The following is a 16486-nucleotide window of genomic DNA, read 5'->3' on the forward strand; positions in this document are numbered from 1 at the left end:
AAATTATTTACTTCCTTTTGTCAAAACTAGCCAAACCATGATGGTGTTTTCCTGTTTTATAAAATATATATGACACAATTTTTTATGATTATAAAAGTATGACAACCATTCTTTTTTAAAAGATTTTCTTTGTTTATTTGACAGACAGAAATCACAAGTAGGCAGAGAGGCAGGCGGGGGAGAGGGGGGAAGCAAGCTCCCTGTTGAGCAGAGAGCCTGACTCAGGCCTCGATCCCAGTACCCTGGAATCATGACCTGAGCTTAAGGCAGGGGCTTCAACCAACTGAGCCACCCAGGCGCCCCTGGCAACCATTTTAAAGAGTTCACAAAGTAGTTAAAAATATGCTGTTAGCCTGAGTGCATTGTCTTTCAAATTTTTCCTTTGCATTTACATAAAATATAATCTCTTTAATCACAAAAATTGAGATTATTGTATTAAACTTTTGCAAAGCATGCATTTTTCTCCCAATGTGTTATCATAGACATCACTCTATTGCAAGTACTTTGCTTCATTTACATCATTTTGAATGGTTGTATGCTATTTCATTTACAAATCTACCATAATTTATTTAACTCATCTTCCTTTGGTTAACATTTAGATTGTTTCTATTATGTTGCTAACTTAACCGCCCTATAATGAATATCTCTTACATTGTCCCTGTAAACTTAATATTTTATGTGTAATTCCCTGAAAGGGGGGTTCTTGAGTTGTACGGTTTAAACATTCCTAAATATTGCTTAATTGTCTTCTAGAATACTTATGCCAATTATTTTCCTGCCAACAGTGTGAATGAACACCTATTACCTCACATTCTCACCAGTATCACTAAACTTATAACTAAGGTATTTTATAATTTTGTTTACTAATGGTTATATGTGTGCTATCTATTAGAGAGATTATTAAAGAGTAAGTGTTCAGTTTTTAGACTGTGTACTCTACGTAGAACACTATGATAGAGTTCTAAGCAGAAATTTTCATTAATTCTATATTCTAAATCCTGTTAAAACCTCATACAGGAAAACTCCATCACAAATTTTCTGACCACTTGTGTTTCAGCATTTTTGTAGAAGCTCATATTAATAGTAGTAATTTTATATTTGTTCTAATAAGTAATGCATAGATTACAATCATTTATAGCATCAGACTTGTGTCGGTAGTTGAAATCGTTGCCCAAGTATAAGACTCCATAGTAAAACTTGACCTGGTGATGATGAGAATATGGTTTTATCTATCTAAATTAGGTAACCAGTGATAATTCAGAATGTAGAATGCAGTTTAAAGGGGATGGTAACCGTTCAAGTGTGTGTGTGTGTGTGTGTGGTGGCGATGGGGGGAGAAAGCCGATGAGAGTTACTCGGATATTTTTCTTTGTATTCTTTATAAATACTTTCAATCTCATCAGTTCTTTCAATTCCTTTCCAACTTGATCTTCCTCCTCTTTTCTTTATTATCACTGTTCACACAGTGCGGTTTTGTACAAAATCCTGTTCCTCTTTTTTGCCTGTGGACTGGCCTTTCCTTTTCATGTTTTGTGCAGTTTCCCTTTGTTTATGGGACACATTATCTGTATCACATCTTTGGAGCTTATGTTGTCTGTTTCCGTTGAGGCTTCCCTTTGTCTGGGCTACTTTCCCCTGCGAAAATTCTTTCCTTTCTACAGTGAGTGGCTGAATTTTTATGTAAACTTCACTGTACATACTGCCTCTCATCACTCTCTCATTTCTAGTTGTTTTGGAAATGCTCCAGTCACCCGATGAGAGCTGCATTTACCTTTTGTACCATATTTCCCCACTTTCGATGGTTTCTTCCTTTTCTAATGTCAATCTTCCCTTCCTATTTGATAGTGTTTTCTTTAGCGGATTTCTTTTGTTGTTGAAGTTTTCTGTGAGTTTTTCACTCTTACTACTTTTTCTGGTTCATTGTTGCTCTCTTTATTTTGCTTTCATAACAAGATCCATTGAAAGTCTTCTGTCCTCAGTCTTGCTCTATTGCTTCCTAGAATATTCTGTCATTATCTGTGCTATGTACATATAGCATGGTCCTCAAGGAAAGTACCATTTATGTGACAAAAAAACTGTTTCCCTTTATCAACATATTTATTTATTAGGGCAGAATCATACAACTAATGATCTCCCATCCACACATAGATTTGGGGATTTCTTGGTTTATCTCTTATCCTAGAGTGAATATTGAAGTAAAATACTCAAAATATATTGCAGAGAGAGAAGATCATGGTAAAGATGAATTTAAAATCTAGTTAAGGGGGGCACCTGGGTGGCTCAGTGGGTTAAAGCCTCTGCCTTCAGCTCAGGTCATGATCCCAGGGTTCTGGGATCAAGCCCCACATTGGGCTCTCCACTCAGCAGGGAGCCTGCTTCCCTTCCCCTCTCTCTCTGCCTGCCTCTCTGCCTACTTGTGATCTCTGTCTGTCAAATAAATAAATAAAATCTTAAAAAAAAAGCAAAACTTATAAAAAAATAAAATCTAGTTAAATAACAAATCTCACATTGTCAGGACTCAGTGCTTTTACATGTCATTTAGCCCATTTTGTCATTCAGTATCACATCTCCATAATATCCCAAACAAATAATTATTTAGACATGGATAACCAAATACAGATTGGTTGGTCAGATTTTAATCTTTTCCTTACATTAAATGAAAATCTGTATCAATGTAGATTTCCATTTGTCTCTAATTCTACTCACTAACATCTCATGTTAAGGAAAAAAAAAATCTAGTTCTTTGTATTGTAGTACTTCAAACATTTGAAAAACAGACATTTTATCTCTGTTCTTCAATTTGAAAGTTCTTAATCCTGACTAGAGATTCCCAGTCCCTATAATGAACTTTTTCTCAGATACAGTTTTTAAAATATAATATCACCATCCTTGTCATATACTTCATAGCACATTTCTGGTTGCCTAGATATATATTCTTATATATTCTTCCCAAAATTGAACACATCAGTCTGGGAGGAGTTTAAGCAACTAATAGAAGGTCCACCTCCTCCTTCAATCAATAAATTATATTATTAAGAGATTATAGTATTACAATATAATACAATACATGATTACATTAATATCATAAAAATGGACACATATTGAATTTTTTTACATTTTATCTATAATGTACTATTCTATTGCACTTCAGGCTTTAGGTATGAATACATATTGCATATAACTTGCAAGATTTGGCCCACCATTCTTACTTATCAAGATGCTTTTGTAAACTGATTTTTATCATATTGCATATCATTCTTCTCTTGATTGATGCTATTCTCCAATCATGCTATTTGATAGCGAACAGAATATATTCAAGGTCAGAATTCTGTGAAATGCCATTACAGACTGATATTCATCTCCTACCCAGCATTTTTTGACCACCACCATTCGGTTTCTAATCCACCTAATTGAATATCACTGAACTCTACTTGAGCTTTAATCTCATAAAAACATCTTGTCAAATGCCAATATGTTTAATGCATGTCCCTTATCAGCCAGTCTAATAATTCTTTCAACCTACATTTTATAAGCTTTCTTGCTAGGGTGGATGAAATAGACCAGGGATACAGATTCTGATAATTTCAACTCAGGTTTTGATTTAGGTGAATTCTGTATTTCATAGTAGTCTATATGATCACACTCTGTGTATGTTTTCCTGATTACCAAAAGCAAAAAATGTGGTTTAGTCCCCTTGCTTAGTTGTCATATAAGTTCTATGACAAATGAAGTGTTAGTATTTTTGAAATTTTTTCTTTCACTCCTTCCTGAGCCCAAATCCACAAGCCCAATAGAAAATTGTCATCCCATAATAAATATGTATCTCTAAAATCATAGGAATGTATTTCCCAGAAAGATATAGTGGTCATAAGATCTTTTGAGATTATTCAATAGTCCAATTGTCAACCATGGAAACTTAACAATATGAGCAGATTTTACAAGTAAATTTTAAACTGTACAAAAAATTTACCTTTTCCAATCTCAGGTCCATTGAAGTGTCTCATTTATTGTCTAGACCTATTAGCCATTCTATTTTGCTTGATAAATTTTTACCTATCAATGCTGATTATTAGCAGAAGGACATAAATATAACTAGGTAAAAGACATAAGAAATAATATATTGAAGTTTGAATAGTATATAATTACAAAATTGACATAGTAAAGCTGAAAGCAGAATTCCATAGAAGAAGAAAATTTTGTCTTTTTATTTAATATTTTCTGGGATATTAATTTTCCTCTATTAGTTAATTTGTTGTTGTCTTTGTTTTTAAATCTTGATTTTAGAACACTTTTGAAAAAATTGTAAATGGCCTACAGGAGAGCAAATGTTATGTATATGTAGAGAAAATCAAACTAAAATAAGAATGTATGCTTAGCTTTAAATTATAAAATGTTAACTTTTTTTTTTTTGGTCTAATTCACTATATGTATAAAGGACACACTAAAGAAAATGACCAAAAGGTTGGAAAGACAACTTAAATCCTGACAAAGAAAAACTCTTCTTGAAAGTTTTAAAGATGAGGCTACTCAGCAAAATTCCTATTGCTAATTGCAGCTGTTTATCAACTGAACATTCAATTTAACTTGGGCCCTACTTTGAACTCATGCTTTATTTATTCAAGGATTTAGCCATGTGTGGGTATGTCTGAAAAATGCTATCAAAAGTGTTTCAGTGGTTCTATTTACATGGGAGTGCTGGGAGCTTCCTGGGAAAGAATTCATCCCAACAGGAGAGTCTGGCACAAGCTTTTGGTTCACAGAGAATCATAAGGAGGATAAAGTGATATACAATATGCTCTCAGTCATTCTCATTGCTCTTTGGCATCGTGCTGATGAATTAATGCCTGAGTCATTAAAAGAAAAAAAAAGGCTGTAAAAAATTTTGTGAAGAATATAAGAGCTTAGACATTGAGAGATAAAGCCTCAGCAGCATTCAAGTACGTGGGTTCTTCAGTGACAGGAGATGGTACGTTCAGCTATGAAAGGAGGAGATACGTCAAAAGTTGTCAGATTTGGCAAGTAAAAATAAAGGATGCTCTGTTAAAGTTGAATTTCAGGTAAGGAGAAGTTTTTGTTTTTGTTTTCTTCAGTATAAGTAATTCCCACAAAATATTTAAGGCATATTTACACTACCAAAAAAAAAAAATCATTGTTCATCTGAAATTAAAATTTAACCAGATATCCTGAATTTTATTTGGCAACTCTAGGCAATGACAATGGAAGGAGCAATAATACTGGCAATGGCAGTGGAAAGGGTCAGGGCTTTTAATTCAGATATATTTGCCCTTGATATTAGAAAGTCTTGCATAGAGTTCAGAAAGTAGATGTTCCTCTGATGATCAATAGCATCATTGGCACCATCAACTATTTCCTCATATTGGCCCTGAATTTATAGTCATTAATGGTCTTTGTCTTGCTGTGAAATTCCTTTCTCCCTTCACATGCATAGTTCCAAACAATTTTTTATATCATAAAAGTTGTTCCAGTAAAAGAAAATATGTGAGGAAGAATAATAAAATATAATAAAATAAAAATAAAATGGAATAAAAATGCATTCCTGAGTCTATTACGCAACATAGAACAAAACATCACCTCTATGGTGACCATATTCCGCCCGCATATCCCATTACCTTATTTGTTAGAGAAAACAACTTTCTGATTTTTGTGTTTATTAATTTCTTCCTTTTTAAATTAGTTTTTACATGTTCAGGTATTTCTAATGTGTGGCTTAATTTTATTTATGCCTAATTTTATAAATATTATTATACTGTAACTAGCTTTATTTATTAAGATCTATCCAGTTGTGGCTTTTTCCTCTAATTCACATATTTTCACTGATTTATAATATTCTTTTTTTTTTTAAGATTTTATTTATTTACTTGACAGACAGAGATCACAAGTAGGAAGAGGCAAGGCAGAGAGAGGAAGGGAAGCAGGCTCCCTGCTGAGCAGAGAGCCCGATATGGGGCTTGATCCCAGGACCCCGGGACTATGACCTGAGCCAAAGGCAGAGGCTTTAACCCACTGAGCCACCCAGGCACCCCTGATGTATAATATTCTATAGGTAAATCTGTAAGTCATTTAACCTCACAGATTTGATGAATATTCTGTTATTTTCCCCTGTTGTTTTAGTTGTTATAAATAATGTTGTTCTGACATTAATTTGCATGTCTCCAGATATATATGCAAGATTCCCTCTTTAAACAGTATATGTGGGTGGAGCATTTCTGACTTCTAAGATATGGGCATATTTTGTTTTACTAGATAATGCCAAATTGTTTTCCAATGATTTTACCAATTAACTTCCTACCAGCTATGTCAAAAGTTCCCCCTTTTGACATCCACTCCAACACTTAGTATTCGCAGAATTAAGTTTTGCCAATCTGGGGGGTATAAACTATTTTATGTCTTAATTAAAACTTCTCTGAATCTTAATGAAATTAAACAGCTTTTCCTAGGCTAAATGGCCATTCTTATTTTTCTTCTATGAAATGCTTTTTGTTTTGTGTTGAGTTATTTACCCTTTATGTATTTATTTAAGAATTCTATTATAAATTTGAATAAATAACTATGTCATATTAGTATTTGCTGTCAAAATCTTCTCCCAACTTTATAAAAAGTCTTGGTAGTAGTAGAGCTTTTCTTCTCTTTTCTTTTTCTCTCCTTCTATCATTTTTAATGTATTTCTTTGTACTTTCCTTTACATCTTATATTGAATATTTAACCCATTCATGTTTTGGTCATCTCTCCTTTCACAGTATTTTTTTTTTTTTCCTTCTCAGTATCATTTTTGATGTTTGCCTGCTTCAGTATTGGTGTATTCATGTCTTTCATTGATTTTGGCATATTTTTAAGTAGCATTAATGTTACTCTCCTCCATTTTCTGTAGTATCTCTTTATAAGATTCCTATTAGACTTACATAATAATTTTTCTCATTCTTTTACACATACTTGCACACATATTCAGACACATGTTATTTATTAATATTTTTATCTTTCTCTGCCATGTTTGGGTAATATTTTTCTTTTCAGATTCAGCATATTATTCTCTAGTAGGAGAACAAAATTTTGTTTAAACAGAACCTGACATAGAGTTTCCAGTTTCAATAATTATGTTTCTTGAAAATTCTATTTGTTATATATTTAAAGCTTGCCTGTTGTTTCCAGATCTCAGCATAGATATCAGTAATTGGCTTTAAGAAAACATCAGTTTTCTGGTATCAGCTAAGTGTTATTTTTTTTTTTTCTTACAAGCCCAATAAGCTTTGAAAAGTAATTATTTTGGTAGCATGTGATATTCTTGTACTTTAAAGTAGACTTATTCAAAATATTTATCCTGCCATATTTCTGGAGTAGAAACTGATCATTACTTATTCTTCATGTGTTAAGTTGAATCATCCATTTTTGAGAGGTCTCTCCTGACTTCCCGATTAGAATAATTATCTTTGTGTAATGTTCCTGCCTTTTCCCAATGCTTCTCACAGAAAATTACTTACAATTCATTTTCTCTAGTAAACCTTAAAATCCTTGCAGTCATTGACCATATACATTTAGCACTATCTCATGGATTTATCATAGGCAAAAAACTTACTTGTTAGTTTCATAAGCTCAGTTTTCATGAACTTAATTTACTGGTTTTGACAAGAGGGGATATTATCACAATGGGGTCTACATTAAGAAAGTTGAAAATGTCTAATACCATAGGTTAGCACTATTGTTTAGCTGAAAGGGAGACATTAAGAGAGTTCCTTTAAATTTCAGGAGAATTTCGAAGGGGATTGGAGCTTCTAAGAAAAGACAAGCAGAGCTAAAGAAGTAATGACTTCATGATTCCATGTTACCTTTAGGCTTATGTGACTTGGGAAGTGTAGGTAACTTAATCATAGTCAGTTAAACTAAGCGAACATGGAGTTTTCTTTCACTAAACTAGTAAATTCAGTTTTCTGATTACAGCGCACTACATCTCACATTATAAAATTTGAAGAGAATTAGCTAGTGACCTTGATATTTCCATTGCCTATTGAAAAAAAGCAAGTCTTCTGCAAACAGTATGACTACAATCTTACCAGACAGGTTCAGAATATACTGTTTTAATAGACAATATATGGTTCATAGAGACAGTCTTTGTGTATTATTACAGAGTAAGTTTTAGATTTTTTCCTATAGCATTAGATATGCCTTATCAAAGGTAGAAAATGGCCAAGGGTAAATCTCAGTAAGCCAAATTTTTACTTCAACTACTGTGTTATCCCATCTCTAGGATGTAGAGGACATTTCCCCCCTTCTTTGAGTGTTGTAAATCATGAGTCTTTTTCTATGTTTTATCACATTTTTATTTCAGCTTTTTAAAATGTGAATTTCATTTTTTATTTTCCTTGATGAATCATTTCACTTTTTAACTTTTAATTTGAGCTTCCAAGTCTTTTATGGTCCTTATGGTTACAAAAGCTCATATGAGGTTTCCTCAGGCAAAGCTGATGCATTTCACAGCTAAAATATCTACTTCTGCATAGATATGAAGAGAAGAATGAGTCCATGATAATGACAACAGGAACACCACCACACTGGCGTTTAGTAATGCCTTGCAAGACCAGAGGTTGAGCAGATACAGCTCTCCTTTTCCTTCCACAGGATTATAGCAAGTGTCTCTTTCTTGAACCATGAATAGACAAGAATTGCTATAGGATAAGAGAAATTATGTGGAAGCCCTGGCAATGATAACATTAAAGCAGATAGAGGCAGTTAGAGATTTTCTTCTCTATGGAGAAACAATCTGGAAATGCTTCTCCCTTATCCAAATAGGGCAAATAGTTAGCTTGGATGAAAGATACTGTATTGGGGCACTGATGAGTTTGGTGGTGACAGCAAATTTTTTTAGTAAATGGTGGTCATCTTTTCCTATAGATTATATCCTATAAAGCCAAAGCACTTTATAAAGACTCACTAAGAAGATCTAAGGCAAGATTAATGAGGGAGGCTCACAGTTGCTTAATTACACTACTTCTCTTTTCAAGGTATATTAGCTAAATCTACTAAGTATAAAAAAATTTTCCATAGTCTTCATCTACATTCCTAACATGCTGCACCAAAAAAAAAAAATTAATATTGGAGGTAAATTTTTAAAATCTCTACATTTAGAATAAGAGTGTCAGTAGACTGGTTAATATGGTTTGTCATTTATTTTATTTTTCTCATCTCTTATAGTAGAAGTGTGGCTATAAATAATTTTTCAACATTTATACTGTTGAAAAATCTAATTACCTGAGATTTATTTGGAAAAAAAAACTTGACCACCTACAAATAATATTAATTTATATTTCTGTTTCAAAATTAAAAAGCCATTATCTATTTTGAGTATCCTTATACCCTTATAGCCGATATAAATGTGTGAGCATAGTATATATGCATTGAAAAAATCTTTGGAATAAAGATGCCTGCTTCTGTAATTAATATTGTGGTAAGAATTTTTTAAAGTCACTATCCTGATGTAAAAATGAGATGAAAGGTAAATAAGCTAAAATTAATTAATTCATAAAATTATTAGGATTTATTTATTTGTAGCTCTGGGAATTGCACTACAAAATTAAGACCTCTATAAAAACTAAGTATTTATCTACTCAATGTTAAAATACACTTTCCACATCACTTAACATTTGGATAAACGATAATGTAAACTTTAAAGGTACCATTTCCAGGGCCAAGCTAGATGCTTGGAGAGCAAAAGCATGTAAGTATTGGTGTACTCTAAACATGTCTTCTTACTTACTCTTTTAAAATCTGGTATTTTAAATAATGTTTTTTCAAGCTTTATAAACCAAATCATCTTTTCCATCAGTGGATGTCTGTATCATTCTAAAGTCAGAACCAGACAAACTCAAATTATATTTCTTATTAATGTCTAAAGATTTAATTGGGGGCACATTTCTTGTTTGTGGACATAATAAGAAGCAGTGTAAAAAAGTCTGGCAATTCACTACTTTTGTTTCAAAAATGCCGGATTAAAATAGATGGTAATTCCCCTGTTTAAAGTATATTAAAAAAAAAAATCTTATGTGTCAGTGTCGTCTGTATTTCCAATTGAAAAAATCATACTTCACTGTAATTGTTAATGGTACAGGAGACATTTATTTAACACACTACCAACATTAACGAAATATATGTATAAACTAAACAGATTTCACCCATTTTCATGTAGTTAATTTTAAGTCAGTTCTGATTTTGGTGAAAACAAAAACCGAAAACAAAAAGACCTAAGGGCTAGAAGAGTCATCATTAGCCTAAAATTGGAAAACAATTAAAGGTTTAATCAGCACCACATCTTATGAATTGTTAACTATATATAAATGTCTGCATATCCAATGACTGAATGGTCTTCATAGAAAATTCAGATTCGACATTGAGCATGCCAAAATTTATGGCACTGGAATAATACTATGTTGCATGTGTCTAGTTCTTTTTGCTAGATAATGCATTTCATATAACCATCACTCTGTGCCTTTTGTCAAACATGTGATTAAAGTAGGAACTTTGAAAAGAACAGATGAGGAGAACAGGGAGGGCTCAGAAAAACCGAGTTGTTTTCCTAAGTCATTAATAATTAAGAATCCAAATACTCTGAATCCAGGACCTTCTCTTCACCAACATATTGACTGCCAAATAAATTGATTGATTAATTACATTACCTCAAAATTCTGATTTGCTTTGGCTCTGCAAACTAAAGATATCTAATAAGAAAAATAAACAAAAAAAAAGGGCTACACATTTTTAAATAATGTTGAAAAATAAAACCTTAGTATAAAATCCCAATTTCACATAAAATCAAATCTAAAATTCTTTGTTATCTTATCATAGATCTTCATATCCCACCCCTTCATATCCCCAACATATACATCTCTCCCCATTTGTTTATTCTACTTTAATTAAAGAAGAAACTAAATGTGTCAAACTCAAAATGACTTCTGGATAATTTTGTGGTCTCTCTCTCTCTGTGTGTGTGTGTGTGTGTGGTTAGCTATCATGCTACATATTCAGATGTTTAGTATATGAGCTTTCTTCTGATTCTTTTCATATTGTAGTTTTTTGTTTTGTTTTTATTGGAAGCCTATACCTCCTTCTTTACCCATCTTGCTTAACCTCCCCCAAGACTTTCCCCTCTGCCAACCACCAGTGTGTTCTTTGTATTTGAGTCTCTTTTTGTTTTTTGTTTATTCACTGATTTTGTTTTTTGATTCTACATAGAAGTGAAATCAAATGGTATCTGTCTTTCTCTATCTGACTTTTTTTTCCACTTAGCATTAAAACTTTCAAGGCCAATCCTTTTGATTTAAATGGCAAGATTTCATTCTTTTTTAATGTCTTCCATATATTGGCTCTTGTAAATAATGCTGTAATAAACATAAGGGTGCATATATCTTTTTGAATTGGTGTTTTCATTTTCCTTGGATAAATATCCAGTAGTGGAAGTACTAGATCTTAGGATATTTCTATTTTTAATTTTTTGAGGAAACTCCATAGAGTTTTCCGCAGTGGCTGCACCAATTCACATTCACAATAGCACACAAGTGTTCTTTTTTTCTCCACATCCTCACCAACTCTTTGTTATCTTTTGTCTTTTTTATATTGGTCATTTTGGCCAATGTAGAGTGGTATATCATTGTTGTTTTGATTTGTTTTCCTGATGATCAGAGATGTTGACCATCTTTTTAGGTGTCTACTGTCTATGTGTGTCTTCTTCGGAAAAATGTCTATTCAATTCTTCTGCCTATTTTTAAATTAACATATAATGTATTATTTGTTTCAGGGGCACAGGTCTGTTATTCATCAGTCTTACACAATTCACCATAGCACATACCCTCCCCAGTATCCATTACCCAGCCACTGCCTCCCTCCCACCCTACTCCCCTCCAACAACCCTCAGTTTGTTTCCTGAGATTAGGAGTCTCTTATGGTTCGTCTCCCTCTCTGGTTTCATCTTGTATCATTTTTCCCTCCCTTCCCTTATGATCCTCTGTCTCCTCTCTCAAATTCCTCATATCAGTGAGATCACATGATAATTGTCTTTCTGATTGACTTATTTCACTTAGCATAATACCCTATAGTTCCATCCACGTCATTGTAAATGGCAAGATTTCGGGGTTTTTTTGATGGCTGCATAATATCCCATTGCATATATATACCACATCTTCTTTATCCATTCATCTGTGGATGGACATCTAGACTCTTTCCATAGTTTGGTTACTGTGGATATTGCTGCTATAAACATTTGGGTGCACGTGTCCCTTAAGATCACTACATTTGTATATTTAGGCTAAATACCTAGTAATGTGTTTTCTGGTTCATAGGGAGCTCTTTTTTTCAACTTTTTGAGGAACCTCCATACTGTTTTCCAAAGTGGCTACACAAGTTTGCATTCCCACCAACAATGTAGGAGGGTTTCCCTTTCTCCACATCCTTGCCAACACTGTCATTTCCTCAACTTGTTCATTTTAGCTGTTCTGACTGGTGTGACATGACTGTGGTTTTGACTTGTATTTCCTTGATGCCAAGGGATGTTGAGCACGTTTTCATGTGTCTTTTGGCCATCTGGATGTCTTCTTTGCACAAAAGTCTGTTCATATCTTCTGACCATTTCTTGATTGGATTATTTGTTCTTTAGATATTGAGTTTGATCATTTCTTTATAGATTTTGGGTACTAGCCCTTGATCTGATATGTCATTTGCAAATATCTTTTCCCATTCTATCGGTTGTCTTTTGGTTTTATTGACTGTTTCCTTTGCTGTCCTCTGCCTACCTTTTAATAAGACTATTTGCTTTTTCTTTTTTTTTTTTTCCTTTTTTTTTTTTTTTTGGTGTGATCTTTTTTCTCTTATCTATAAGAATAAGAAATGTTGCGCTCTACTCTCAGCTTTGCTTCTAAAGACCTGATAACAATAGAGTACATTTTTTCTTGTGTTTCTTTATGTCTTCTCTGAATTTAAGCAACTGGTTTATTGCAAAAACACATCGAGTTTAATCACAAAGCCCTTAACATCCTATGAAATTTAACAAAAAATCTTTTGGAACATAAAGAGAGATTCATTCTTCTTCTTCTTCTTTTTTTTTTTTTTCTTTTTTAAGATTTTATTTATTTACTTGAGAGAGAGAAAACACGAGCTGGAAGGAGAGGGAGAAAAATTCTGAAGCAGACTCCATGTGGAGTGCAGAGCCTAATGCAGGGCTCAGTTTCATGACTAAGAGATCTTGGCCTACCAAGAGTAGGCCACTTAGCCAACTGAGCCACACAGGCATCCCTAGAGGTATTCATTCTTAAACATTATCTTCATTGGATCCATTTCCATGCTTACTAGAATGCTAAAGATGTTGGTTTCTGTGGGGACTTTATAGAACATGCTTTCTTCTCTAGCAGGAACTGGCAATATCTTCATAGGTAGTGATTCACTACTCAACCATTCACTCCATTTTCCTTAGATATACAATACAATTATTTTAATTGCTAAGTAAAAGTTTTCTAAAGGCTTAATGATTTCTATTTAAATTTAACTAAAATAAGAATCATACACAATTTTGCTTGGTCTTGTCTTTGGATCCAATATAAGAAGAGCAAACACATAAATTGTCCCTGAAGGACCCATGTAAGGGAGTGCATGAGATAGCTTTGTGAGTATCTCTGTGATTTTCTCTTCACTACAACAGGAAAATTTATGAAATAAACAGAATGAAGTAAGAGAAGTGGAAGAGTTATATTTCATTATATACAGAAATAAGAACTAGCAAGAAGCTTAAGGATAATTTAGGTCTTCATGATGTATATATAAAATCTCAAATGTCTAGACCAAGTACACATAGATATTAGATAGTAAGATCTAAGAAGGAAACCAAGGCCCCCTTAACTCATATAGGTCAGTGTTTTCCCCAATAATGTAATATATATTTTTTGTTAAAGTAACATAATCAAGAGAAGTAGAAGACAAAGCATAACTAATAATATTATATATCTGTAACTTGACAAGTATCACATATATTATTTGTAAACATTTAATGTGTACCTTCCAAAGACCATAGCATACAAATGGAATGCATTATTTTTATTTATGTAGACTGCTTTTTAAAGATAGTGCTGTTAGTGCAAGATAATTTCTAATTCTCTTTACACATAGAAAGAGCTAGGAGGTGTAGGATTTAGTAGATTAAAAAAACCTCATTAATCATTTAGATGGAATAGCTAGTCTATACAAGGACCAGAAAGAAAACTTACAAGAGGGAAGAAAATATAAAGGATAATAATATGTGATATTCATGTGAACCCTAGTGCCCATATTTAAGTATTTAAATTGCAAAATTATGATTACTTTTCTTAATAAGAAGATTGGCAGTACAAAGAAAATCATTTCATATATGTAACTAACCATCTGACATTGATTATAGTTTAAAGACAGATATTTTAATAACAATTTAGAAAACTCTTCCAAGTGAACCACTCAAATACTGTTTTACCAATTTATTCTTGTGAAGCTATTTTCAAGCCAATTTCATTCATAGACTGATTTAGAAAAGAAAATACAGGAAGTATAAAGTTGATGACTCACTTTGAAATCCTATACAAAGAACCAGAATGTTGCAGAACTGGAAGCGGGTTTAGAGATTATTTACAATAATCCTTTCATTTTCCAGACTAGAAATGCGGGGCTCCACAAGGTTAAATGATTTGGCCCAGGTGATAGAACTAATAAAAGGTAGAGCTGGTCTAAGAGCTGGTCTAATGGCATACCTGGGTGGTTCTGTGGGTTAAGCCTCTGCCTTCAGCTCAGGTCATGGTCTCCGGGTCCTGGGATCAAGCCCCACACTGGGCTCTCTGCTCAGCAGGGAGATTGTCCCCCCCCCCCCCCCGCCTTTCTGCCTATCTCTCTGCTTACTTGTGATCTCTCTCTCTCTCTGTCAAATAAATAAATAATATCTTTAAAAAAAAAAATAAGAGCTGGTCTAAGATGTTGTTTCTTATCTGTTCTTTTTCTACATAAGTTTGCCTTAGAAAGGCTATAGTTCTCCTGGGTAGGAAACAAAATTGTGGTAGAAATTAAAAGAGTATGACTTAGTACTCAAAGTTTGGTCTAAATTACTAAATAAGAACAGCAAACTATTTTTAGAGTGGGAATGGGAGAACACTATTAAAAGCATTACCACAACTTCTGAATAACAGATTACATGGTTACAAGAAGTCAATGAGGTTATTTATTTTAGCAAAAAAAAAAAAAATTTTATATATATATATATATATATATATATATATATATATACCAAACCATGTAGAGCACTGCTAATTAACAACTAGATTGTCAGAGCAAGAGAGGTACAAAGTTGTAGCCTTTTCACCTTTAAAGGGTAAAGCACAATGTAAAGGTTGAGAGCAATGTCTATGTTTAGCAATGTCTATGTCTGTAGTGCTAGACTTTGGCTGATTCTATGCAAAGTCTATTTGGATTTATCAATTCAATTAGAGAAATAAATCAAGCCAATTAAATTTATTTAATTGCAGGTATTTATTTGAAATATCTGAGCTAGAAGATTCATATACTTTTCAGAAGGTTCTCTTCATCTGCTCATAAATTTTAGTCTGTTCCATCCAAGTGAAAAAGAATTCTAGAATATAACACAAGAAGATTTTCCTAAGAAGATATTCAAAGAAAAACTTACAGTTTGGCCTTATTTCCGTGACCAATAATAAATTGCATTGTTTTTTTAAGAGACGTTTTCCTTCACTCAGCTTTCTTTCTTCTAATGTCTTCATAAATTACATTGCCACCTACTGGCAGCCTCCAATATGACAGCTAAACCTAGAGACCCCAAACAAGGTAAGCTGGTCTTTAAAGAGAAACTTGATCATTGATATTTTCAGAAATATACTCTAATCATTTCTTAATACAATAATAGAAATTAAATATATGTGGACTTACTTTAAAAAATTAATAAAATGGAGCCTCCGAGCACTTGTAACACCATTTAATGATTGGTGAAGCAGACTTTATGTTATGTCTTTCTGCCACACACTTTTACAATATTATGTCATAATAGAACTTTGTTAATAGATAAGAAGCTTCCTTTTCCTTCTGCATATTTGATGAAATAAAAATTTTATGAAATAATGACCAAATTATAATATTCTGTTGACTTTAGAATGAGAAAGTTTGAATGTGTCCTGAATTGGATTTGAAATAGAGTTAGTTTTAGTTCATAATTTGGAAGTAACTACTCTAGGTAATGTTAAAAGAAAATCAAATGTAAGGGAAATTTTCAGACTAATGAATGTATTCACCTCCAAAATGATGGTTGTGGTGTCTACTCTCTGAAGTCATATAATAAACAATTGGTCTAGTTAACATAATAGATATAAAACTTAAATCATTTTGTAAATATCTAAATTCAATGGGGTTTTGAAAGAATCTTGAAGTAAATTTACATCTTCCAGTTGGAACACATATACATTTACTG

The sequence above is a fragment of the Mustela erminea genome, chromosome 1 (assembly GCF_009829155.1).
Source record: "Mustela erminea isolate mMusErm1 chromosome 1, mMusErm1.Pri, whole genome shotgun sequence".
Lineage (NCBI taxonomy): Eukaryota > Metazoa > Chordata > Mammalia > Carnivora > Mustelidae > Mustela > Mustela erminea.